Source organism: Hylobates moloch, unplaced genomic scaffold, assembly GCF_009828535.3.
Source record: "Hylobates moloch isolate HMO894 unplaced genomic scaffold, HMol_V3 SCAFFOLD_4, whole genome shotgun sequence".
In the NCBI taxonomy this organism is placed as follows: Eukaryota; Metazoa; Chordata; class Mammalia; order Primates; family Hylobatidae; genus Hylobates; species Hylobates moloch.
In genome coordinates, this window is record NW_026652279.1 from 171,490,002 (window position 1) to 171,501,865 (window position 11,864).

The following is an 11,864-nucleotide window of genomic DNA, read 5'->3' on the forward strand; positions in this document are numbered from 1 at the left end:
AAAATGTAAACCTTAGAAACTCACTTGAAACTGTGAAAGGAAAATATCTTGGGACCCAAAATGACTAAAGCTAAAGGGAAAAGTCAAGCTGGGAACTACTTAGAACAAACCTGCCTCCCATTCTATTCAAAGTCACCCCTCTGCTGACTTAGATAAATGCTTATCTGATTGCTTCCTTTGGAGAGGCTAACCAGGAACTCAAAAGAATGCAACCATTTGACCAGGTGCAGTGGCTCATGCCTGTAATCCCAGCACTCTGGGAGGCCAAGGCAGGCGGATCACCTGAGGCCAGGAGTTCGAGACCAGCCTGGCCAACATGGAGAAACCCCGTCTCTACTAAAAGAATACAAAATCAGCTGGGCATGGTGGCGCATGCCTGTAATCCTAGCTACTTGGGAGGCTGAGGCGGGAGAATCGCTTGAACCCAGGAGGTGGAGGTTGTGGTGAGCCAAGATCACGCCATTGCACTCCAGCCTGGGCAACAAGAGCAAAACTCCATCTCAAAAAAAAAAAAAAGGAATGCAACCATTTGTCTCTTATCTACCTATGACCTGGAAGCCCCCTCCCCACTTCGAGTTGTCTTGCCTTTCCAGTCCCAACCAATGTTCATCTTACATATGCTGATTGATGTCTCATGTCTCCCTAAAATGTATAAAACCAAACTGTGCTCTGACCACCTTGGGCACCTGTCGTCAGGACCTCCTGAGGCTGCCTCATGGGTGCATGTCCTCAATCTTGGCAAAATAAACTTTCTCAATTAACTAAGACCTGTCTCAAATTTTCGGGGTTCACAAAACTGAAGGAAGTGATAAGAAAAAAAGCTTTTGAAAAATCAAACTTCCATAAAGGTTACTTTACCCAAAATTTTGGTCCACAGCTCTGCTTGGATTACTGATTGGATGTCTGGGTCATTTTCAATTAAGGAAAGTTTAGGATACGGGAAAACATATCTCTAAAATTGTGGAACGGTCTGGGCACAGTGGCTCAGGCCTGTAATCCCAGCACTTTGGGAGGCTGAGGTGGGTGGATCACCTGAGGTCAGGAGTTCAAGACCAGCCTGACCAACATGGTGAAACCCCATCTCTACTAAAAATACAAAAAAAAAAAAATTAGCTGAGCATGGTGCTGCGCACCTGAAATAAGGAAGAAAGAAGCCAGTAAGTAGGGAAGAGAAAGATGTGATGAAAGTTATGGATATGGGCCAGGCACCATGGCTCATGCCTGTAGTCCCAGCACTTTAGGAGACTGAGGTGGCCAGATCACTTGAGGAGTTTGAGACCAGCCTGAGCAACATGATGAAACCCTGTCTATACAAAAAATTACAAAACTTAGCAGGGTGTGGTGATTCATGCCTGTAGGTCCAGCTACTTGGGAGGCTAAGGCAGGAGGATCACTTGAGCCTGGGAGGTGGAAGTTGCAGTGAGCTGAGATTATGACACTGCACTCCAGCCTGGGCAACAGAGTGAGACTCTGTCTTGAAAAAAAAAAAAGCTATGGATATGAAGATGTATTTTTGGTCAGGAAGGGTATATAGAAAAGAGAATAATTTTGTATGAAAAAGAATCTTGGGCCGGGTGCGATGGCTCAAGCCTATAATCCCAGCACTTTGGGATGCCAAGGTGGGTGGATCACTTGAGCTCAGGAGTTCTGAGACCAGCCTGACCAACACAGTGAAACCCTGTCTCCACTAAAATTTTAAAAATTAGCCAGGCATTGTGGCGGGCGTCTGTAATCCCAGCTACTCAGGAGGCTGAGTGAGGCAAGAGGATCACTTGAACCCTGGAGGCGGAGGTTGCAGTGAGTTGAGATGGTGACACTGCACTGCAGCCTGAGCGACAGACAAGACTCCATCTCAAAAAAAACGAAAAGAAAAAGTAAAAGAGAAAGGATCTTGTATGGTAAATTATTGTCCTATGTCGGTGCAAAAGTAACTGCAGTTTTGGACCGTAAATTTTAAATCATTATAACAAGGCTGAAACACATCTTTATTAATCAAAATAGGAACCGTTAACAATCAACACATTTTTGCCAACGAAAAATAAATTTGTTTATTCCTGTAGCATAAAAATCCATGCTTTGGGATTTGAGGAACTCTTGGAAAGCATTTTCTGCATCCTGGTGGTTGTGGAAGCGTTTTCCCTGCAAAAAGTTGTCGAGATGCTTGAAGAAGTGGTAGTCAGTTGGTGAGAGGTCAGGTGAATATGACAGATGAGGCAAAACTTTGCAGCCCAATTTGTTCCACTTTTGAAGCGTTGGTTGTGTGATGTGCGGTGGGACGCTGTGGTGGAGAAGAATTGGGCCCTTCCTGTGGACCAATGCCGGCTGCAGACGTTGCAGTTTTCGATGCATCTCTTCGATTTGCTGAGCGTACTTCCCAGATGTAATGGTTTCACTGGGACTCAGAAAGCTGTGGTGGGTCAGACCAGCACAGACCACCAGACAGTGACCAGGACCTGTTTTCGGTGCAAGTTTGGCTTTGGGAAGTGCCTTGGAGCTTCTCAGTCCAACCACTGAGCTGGTTGTTGCCAGTTGTATAAGATCCACTTTTCGTCTTACATCACAATCGGATCAAGAAATGGTTCACTGTTGTTGTGGAGAATAAGAGAAATGACACTTCAAAATTATAATTTTTTTGATTCTCGCTCATCTCATGAGGCACCACTTATTGAGCTTTTTCACCTTTTCAATGCGTCAAATGCCGATCGACTGTAGAATGGTCGACGTTGAGTTCTTCAGCAGCTTCTTGTGTAGTTGTAAGAGGATCGGCTTCAATGATTGCTCTCGGTTGTTGTCAACTTCCGATGGCCGGCCACTGCGCCCCTCACCTTCAAGGCTCTCGTCTCCTCTGCAAAGCTTCTTGACTCACCACTGCACTGTGTGTTCGTTAGCAGTTCCTAGGTCAATGCGTTGTTGATGTTGCAGGTTTTCTCTGCTGCTTTATGATCCATTTTGAACTCGAATAAGAAAATTGCTTGAGGCTGGGCGCGGTGGCTCATGATTGTAATCCCAGCACTTTGGGAGGCTGAGGCGGGCGGATCACAAGGTCAGGAGATGGAGACCATCCTGGCTAACACCGTGAAACCCTGTCTCTACTAAAAATACAAAAAGTTAGCCGGGCGTGGTGGTGAGCACCTGTAGTCTCAGCTACTCGGGAGGCTGAGGCAGGAGAATGGCGTGAACTTGGGAGGCTGAGCTTGCAGTGAGCCGAGCTCTCACCACTGCACTCCAGCCTGGGCGGCAGAGCAAGACTCAAAAAAAAAAAAAAAAAAAAAGAAAAGAAAATTGCTCGAATTTCCTTTTTGTCTAATATTATTTCCGCAGTCTTTTTTTTTTTTTTTTTTTTTTTTGAGACAGAGTCTTGCTCTGTCACCCAGGCTGGAGTGCAGTGGCGCAATCTCGGCTCACTGCAAGTTCCGCCTCCCGGGTTCACGCCATTCTCCTGCCTCAGCCTCTCCAAGTAGCTGGGACTACAGGCGCCCGCCACCACGCCCGGCTAATTTTTTTGTATTTTTAGTAGAGACGGGGTTTCACCGTGGTCTCGATCTCCTGACCTCGTGATCCGCCCACCTCGGCCTCCCAAAGTGCTGGGATTACAAGCGTGAGCCACCGCGCCCGGCCTCGCAGTCTTAAATAAATATAAAATAAAGCAGCAAGTAATAAGTCATTAGCAAAAAAAGTGAGAAATATGCATTAAAATTATGTGTAGCATGACCACATGTATTTAAGAATATATTGTCAAACGGCAAATTTCAACAATGCAAAAACCACAATTACTTTTGCACCAACCTAATATTTACAAAAGAGGGACGTTTAGGACAAGTCAGAAAGTCCAAGCATTGCCCGAATGCAGTGCCTCACACCCAGAATCCCAGCACTTTGGGAGGCTGAGGCAGGAGGATTGCTTGAGCCATTTTGTAGATGGTCTGTGCATGTTGTCATAAGGTTTGCAAATGGGAATTCGGGAAAGAAATTTTGTATGTGATTAACTTGGTTATAATTAAAAGGAAACTGGCCAGGTGTGGTGGCTCATGCCTGTAATCCCAGCACTTTGGAAGGCTGAGGCAGGAGGCTCATATGAAGTCAGGAGTTCAAGTCCAGCCTGACCAACATGGTGAAACCCCCTCTCTACTAAAAATACAAAAATTAGCTGGGCATGGGGGTTCATGCCTGTAATTCCAGCTACACAGGAGGCTGAGGCAAGAGAATCACTTGAACGTGGGAGACGAAGGTTGCAGTGAGCCAAGATCGTGCCACTGCATTCCAGCCTGGGTGACAGAGCCAGGCTCTGTCTTAGAAAAAAATTAAAAAAAAATTTTTTAACGGAATTTTTATAAAAGGAAATCATTTATAATAGTCCTGTATGTTAAAACAAAGCTTCCTTAAAGTATTGATTTGCTCTCAATAACATTAATTGAACTTTTGCTTTTCATAATAATCTGTTTCTGCCTTTTCTCTGTTGAGAAGGCCTGAGATGGTAACTCAGCTTTTTTGTCAGCTCTTGTAACTTTTTTCCTCTGGTTTCAATTTTACTGTTATGGCCTAAGGCTGAAATGTTTTATCTTGAAGGTCAAAACAGAAAACATTGTTTTCCTCCATTCTGTACTCTAGGCTTTTTTTGATACATCTAAATTTTCAGTGTAATCAAAAAATTTCTCATGCTGTTCCTAAGAGTCATGTATTTCCCTGGTATACTCATAACCTTGAACACACTCTTCCTGTGTCTGATTAAATTCCAGTACTTTTTCATCAAACTTGACTTCCAGGTTATCTAAGTGGGCTTCTCATAAGGAGACGCAGTCACTGCAGAAGATTTTTCTTTGCTTTTTTGGTAACTGGCTTAAGAGACAAGATTTTATAATTCTCGTGCTGTCTTTATTAAGTTTTTGATTGCAAAAACTGAAATGTAAAAGGGTCAAGGTTTTTACATCCATATTGCCTTCTGTATTGCCTTTAAAGTCTTCTGATTATCACTTTGGTTAAGTAAGTGTTATTTTACAATGACCTGTGCTTCTGTTTGGATCAGATGTTTTGAGCCTTTTAACATCTTTAATAAACGTCCTCAAAATCAAAATCCTAAATTAAGTCTCTGAGGTAGTCTTATTGCTGGGGCTTTTAAAATCTATAAAAATTAATTGCTGCAAAGTTGTAGAACTTTTTTTTTTTTTTTTGAGATGGAGTCTTGCCCTGTCGCCCAGCCTGGAGTGCAATGGAGAGATCCTGACTCATTGCAACCTCCGGCTCCAGGGTTCAAGTGATTCTCCTGCCTCAGCCTCCTGAGTAGCTGGGATTACAGACACGTGCCACCACGTTCCAGCTAATTTTTTGTATCTTTAGTAGAGACGGGGGTTGCACCATGTTGGCCAGGCTGGTCTCGAACTCCTGACCTAGTGATCCGTCCGCCTCGGCCTCCCAAAGTGCTGGGATTACAGGCGCGAGCCATCTTGCCCAGCTGTAGAACCTTTCTACAGCTTCCAGTCAGACCACGAACTCCAGTATCACCACTTCTGGCCTGATAATTACATTTACTGGAAGCAAATCAGCTGAAGAACTCCCTTAGCCGCTTGAGAGAGTCCCTATCAGGGTCTATTAACTAATTTTCGTGCTGTTAAGTTGCAGGGCCTTGACTCCTGGGTACACGTATCACATCTGAAGAAGGCACTGACTCCTACCAGAAACTGACACCAAACTCAAGGTGACCAAAGCCTCATCTTTAGACCCGGGCAAAGGTGACACTCAAAGTAAACTGCTTTCATGAAACACAGTGACAGGCCTGTATTCAAACACATTAAGGTTCATTTAATAATTTTGCCTTTATTTGAAATAATGTAATTTATTCTATGCCTAGATACTAAATAATATAAAGGTTTAATTTTTTTTCTATCATTTGCAAAACTAGGCAGGGCTTGTGACCTTTTTGTTTAAAATGTTGTTAGTTCCTTGTGTTTGTTGTGCCTCCAGAATTTGAACTATACAATCCCTCCAGGCCCAGCATGAGATCGTAAGGGCCAATTCTGAGGAATAAAATTAATTCAGATCCTCCAAATCAAGGAAGGGCACAGAGATGCCTCAGCAGCTTAACAAAATGCTTGTGTTTTGTATAGCTAATTGCCACAAACCAGATTACGGTGGCTCAATGCACATAATTTAGAAATAAGTCAATTTTGTTACTTTGTCTTTTGGCTTTTGGCTCTTATGTTGCTTAAAAGAGATATGAAGGTTAATGAGTGCCTGCCCACTTCCATTCCATTTGGCTTAGAATATTTAATTGGCTGTAAGTCTTTTGACTCTAAGTCCCTTAGCCATAGGGGTCCCACTGAGGGACATGATAGACCTGGCGCAGGTAGCACACCACCCCCGGCATCAATATGGGACAAAACAAAAGCTTGGCTATTGACACTGCCTCTGGCATACCTTGACAAAAAAGGCGGACTATAAACTAAAAAAAATCTGCAGCCTCCCCAGTAGAAGGGACACGCCTCTTGCCCAAAGGGGATCCAATAAAAAAAAAAAAAAACCTGAAAAACTAGTTCAGACCATGATGGAAAGCTGGGGGTCAGACACTCCACCTTCCCCCATGCCTTGGAATTCAGGCACAAATGACCAGGCAAAATGCCTTTGCACCTTCGAAAAGAAAAACCCTCCTGCTGATTTTATGTGGGATGCTGTTAAAGCTGCTGTACCTTCTAGTACCTGGTTTTTACCACTTTGGGGCCCGTTAAGGGTGATCTCATCATTGTTAATATTTGGCCCATGCATATTCAACTTGCTTGTAAAGTGCCTGTCTCTGGTTACAGCAGATCCAGGTAAAGGTGACCTTCAAGCTGGGTTCCAGCCGCTTCCTGTCTTGGAATCAGACTCTCCTGCTGTCCCCTGGGAACCCTTAGATCAAGCAGCCGGAGATTCCCATGCCCTCGGTAGGCAGGGCCAGCGCTCTTAAATCAGCAGGAAGATGACACAGAAGACTGACCTCCTCCCTCATCTCCCTCAAGAATAAGGGATGGAATGGCTGAGCACGGTGGCTCATGCCTGTAATCCCAGCACTTTGGGAGGCCAAGGTGGGCAGATCGCTTGAGCTCAAAAGTTTGAGACTACCCTGCACAACATGGCAAAACCCCATCTCTACCAAAAATACAAAAATTAGCTGGGTGTGGTAGCACACACCTGTGGTCCCAGATACTCAGGAAGCTGAAGTGTGAGGATCGCTGGAGCCTGGGAAGGGGAGGCTGCGGTGAGCCATGATTACGCCGCTGCATCCCAGCCTGGGTAACATAGAGACCCTGTCAAGAAAGAGAGGAAAGGAAGGAAGGAAAGAAGGAAGGAAGGAAGGAGGGAGGGAGGGAAGGAAGGAAGGAAAAAGAAGAAGGGATGGAAATCTCCCAGGGGGAAAATGAGATGGGAATAGCACTGGGTGGTCATAGGAGGATGGAAAAACCCAAACAATAGCTAGAATAAGAACGAGGCAAAGAAACCACAGGTTAACAGAAAACCCAAAATAGGGAAGAGAAAATGGTCAAATCCTGGTCAGGGTGATATGTCCATGATCCTGGGAAAACTCGAATAAGGGGAAAAGTCTGTGGTAACGGGGGGAGGGAGTCCCTGAAATCACTCCTTTTCCAGAATGCCTTATGATTATTCCACCTCCTAATTTAAAAAAAATCCATAAAATTAGAAACTCAAACTCTGATGTGAGTGACTCACTCTGCTGAGCACACCTGCAATTCTCTTTTACGTGTGTGCTTTCGCTTTGCGGTAAAAGCTTCTTGCCTTTCGTTTCATTCTGACGTGTCCCTGAATTCTTTCTCATGCTGGTGTCAAGAACTTGGAAACTGGCTGGGGCTGGGGTCTCAGTGGCATCCGGAGACCCTCCTGAGACCTCTGACAGCTGTAGGTGATTGAGGACGCCAATCATATAGGGGTTGGAGGGTGATGGAATGCACTTTAATTTTAATCTGAGTGTAATGGAAAATAGTTGGATGGTTCTATGCAGAGGAGTGACATGATATGACTTATAAGAAAGATCATTCTATTGCTGTAGGAAAGCAGGGAGGTTAATTTATTAACAGAAGGTGTTATGGGTTGAGTTGTGTCTCCTCAAAATATGTTAAATCCTAACCCCTAGTACCTGTGACTATACCTGTAACTGGAAGTGAGTTCTTTATAGATTATTGAATTAAGATGAGATGAGATCATTAGGGTGGGCCCTACTCCAATATGACTGGTGTCCTTAAAGGAGAGGAAAATCCCGCATGAGAACAAGGAGACCATCATGTGATGACAGAGGCAGAGGCTGGGGAGGGTGCCAAGGGCATTCTACAGTAAACCTGAAACACTCCTTCAGGCCGAGATGGAAAGGGGGGATGGATGCCTCATTATACCATCCTCCCTTTGGAATTCAGGCACAGTTGACCAGCATTAACGTTAAAACAGAGACCTTAAGACTGACAAAGCAGACTTTTTGTAGCAATAAGATACAAATGTGACAGATTGCAAGCCCTGAAAGAAATTGGAGTATTTTACCCCAAATATATTCATTTGGCACATTTTGAAATAGCCTTGCACAGCTGTCTCTTTAGGGAAAGACATCTACATTCTGTAGAGAATCCCCTTCCTTTTCAGGTCTTTTTCTTGATTCGGGAGATAATTTACTAAGACCTGGCACCTGAAGTTTGATAAAAAACATTTACAAAGTCCAGGTGTGGTGGGCCATACCTGTAATGCCAGCACTTTGGGAGTCCAAGGCAGCGGATCACTTGAGGTCAGGAGTTCGAGACCATCCTGGCCAACACAGTGAAACCCTGTCTCTACTAAAAATACAAAAATTAGCTGGGCATGGTGGTGCATGCCTGTAGTTCCAGCTACTTGGGAGGCTGAGTAGGGAGGATCGCTTGAACCTGGGGGGCGGAGGTTGCAGTGGGCCAAGATTGTGCCATTGGACTCCGGCCTGGGCAACAGAGTGAGACTCTGTCTCAAACAACAACAACAAAAAGAAACATTTACAATCCATTCTCTTCGAAGCCTGCTACCTGGAGGCCTCATCTGCACAACCCCTTATCTTAACCCAGACACTTCCTTCTATTGATTGCATGTCTTTAAGTAAACTTTCAACCAATTGCCAATCAGAGAATCTTTGAATCCACCTATGACTGGAAGCCCCTCTCTTGGAGTTGTCCCACCTTTCTGGGCTGAACCAATGTACTTCTTACATGTACTGATTGATGTCTTCTGTATCCCTACCATGTATAAAACCAAGCTGTAGCCCGACTACCGTGGGCACATGTTCTCAGGATCTGCAGGGGCTATGTTACAAGCCATGGTCACTCATCTTTGGATCAGAATAAACCTCAAATATTTTAGAGTTTGACTCTTTTCGTTGACACTCATGCAGCAGACTACTGCCATCATCCAGGCTACACACTGTTAAACGGAAAAACCTTAGACACGTGTATGTTTTAACTGAGTGTATTTGAGCAAAACAAAGCAGATTCCCGAATGGGGCAGCCCTCCAAACCAGAGCAGGTAAGAGAACTCCAACCAGAAACCTGATCTGACAGCACCTATAGGAAACAGAAGTGTGTGACCGAGACAGCTAATTTGATTATAGCTTCATTGCTTAACTGGTTACAGAGTTTCCTGCCATTAAGTAAAGCTCAGTTACTGTAGTTAAACTCCTTATTGGTTTGGTCTGGTAGGTGCAGTTCAGGGTTTCACTCTGTTATCAGAAAGGGCTTCCAATCCAGACCTCAAGAGGGTTCTTGGACCTTGTGCAAGAAAGAATTCTGGGCGAGTCCATAAATTGAAAGCAAATTTATGAAGAAAGGGAATAAAAGAATGGCTACTCCATAGGCAGAGCAGTGGCACTGGCTGCTTGACTGAGTATACTTATGAGAGGTGAAGCCAGCTGGACTTCCTGGGTCTAGTGGGGACTTGGAGAACTTTTCTGTCTTACAAGAGGATTGTAAAATGCACCAATCAGCACTCTGTAGCTAGGATTGTAAAATGCACCAATGAGCGCTCTGTAGCTAGCAAGGATTGTAAAACGCACCAATCAGCACTCTGTAAAATGCACCAATCAGCAGGATCCTAAAAGTAGCCAATTGCAGGAAGGATTGAAAAAAGGGTATCCTGATAGGGCAGAAACAGAACATGGGAGGGGACAAATAAGGGAATAAAAGCTGCCCCATCCCCCCACCAACCAGCACCAGCAATCCGCTTGGGTCCCCTTCCATGCCGTGGAAGCATTGTTCTTTTGCTCTTCATAATGAATCTTTTTTTTTTTTTTTTTTGAGGTGGAGTCTCGCTCTGTTGCCCAGGCTGGAGTGCAGTGGCGCGATCTTGGCTCACTGCAAGCTCCACCTCCTGGGTTCACGCCATTCTCCTGCCTCAGCCTCCTGGGTAGCTGGGATTACAGGCACCCACCACCACGTCTGGCTAATTTTTTATATTTTTAGTAGAGACGGGGTTTCACCATGTTAGCCAAGATGGTCTCCATCTCCTGACCTTGTGATCCGCCTGCCTTGGCCTCCCAAAGTGCTGGGATTACAGGCATGAGCCACCACGCCCGGCCTCTTCATAATAAATCTTGCTGCTGCTCACTCTTTGGGTCCATGCCACCTTTAAGAGCTGTAACACTCACTGTGAAGGTCCGCGGCTTCATTCTTGAAGTCAGCGAGACCAAGAACCCACCGGCAGGAACCAACTCCAGACACACTTATAGTTATCTCTTGATTATAGGCTAAATAAGGAGAGGATTATTCATGAGTTTTCTGAGAAAGGGGTTGGCAATTCCTGGAACTGAGGGTTCCTCCCCTTTTCAGACCATATAGAGTAATTTCCTGATGTTGCCATAGCATTTGTAAACTGTCATGACGCTGGTAGGAGTGTCTTTTAGCATGCTAATACATTATAATCAGCAAATAATGAGCAGCGAGGACACCAGAGGTCACTTTTGTGGCCATCTTGGTTTTGGTAGGCTTTGGGCCGGTTTCTTTACTGTGTCATCTTATCAGTGGGGTCTTTGTGACCTGTATCTTGTGCCCACCACCTATCTCATCCTGTGGCCAAGAATGTCTAACCTCCTGGGAATGCAGCCCAGTAGATCTCACCCTCATTTTACCTAGTCCTTATTCAAGATGGAATCGCTGTGGTTAAAAGGCCTCTGACATGTTGAGCCATCCTCTCACCTCGGCCTCTCAAGTAGCTGGGACTACAGGTGCACAACACCATCCCCTGGTAATTTTCCAAAAAAATTTTGGTAGAGAAGGGGGTCTCCTTATGTTATGTTGCCCAGGCTGGTCTCAAACTCCTGGGCTCAAATGATCCTTCCATCTTGGCCTCCCAAAGCATTGGGATCACACACGTGAGCCACCACACCTGGCCCCACAAATTTCCTTTAGCACCATGAGAGTGGCTTCAAATAGGGTGGCGGTGGAGGTGAGAGGCCATCAGCCACAGGAGGAGCGTGGGTGGGAGGGCAGGAGAGGTCACGATGCCTTCCAAGGGTTTGGGCCTCAGCGTTGGAGTGATGGAGCTGCCCTTACCTGAGACGGTGGAAAGCGAAGGGGCCTCGCAGTGAGCTGGTTTGGGGTTCAGGGCAGAGGTTGCACCTGGAGCAGAAAGGCACCTGACTGCTACATTGGGAGCACATAGTGGGCCTCGGCACTCCACCTGCCGGCAAAATCATTTTCTATAACTCCGCATGCCTAAAAATGGGCCGATAAACACAACCCAGACCCTGAACCAGAGCGTTGTTAACTCTTCAACCTGCCTTCCAGCCGAACTCTCTTAGGCCAGAGCTGGGGCCAGGCCGGGTTGGGCGTCGCGCTTGTCAATCATCTAGAATGGGGTGTGATTGAGCGAGTTGGGAT

The 11,864-nt window shown here is 45.4% G+C and overlaps 1 protein-coding gene across 3 annotated transcripts in view; it reads right to left on the minus strand.

Moving 5' to 3' along the window:
* The window catches only part of RAB20 (RAB20, member RAS oncogene family), a 119,339-nt gene extending 107,564 nt beyond the window's left edge, over positions 1-11,775 (minus strand). Inside the window, exons 1-2 of one of the 3 annotated variants that reach the window (XR_009213329.1) lie at positions 11,538-11,775; positions 1,673-3,089 (exon numbers count right to left, since the gene is read on the minus strand). The gene's annotated coding sequence lies outside the window, so the exon portion shown is untranslated. Of the gene's footprint in view, positions 1-1,672; positions 3,093-11,537 lie in introns of those variants that run through there. The other 2 variants (XR_009213328.1, XR_009213327.1) reach the window with 2 other exon arrangements.
* Between the last annotated feature and the right edge of the window lie 89 nt (positions 11,776-11,864).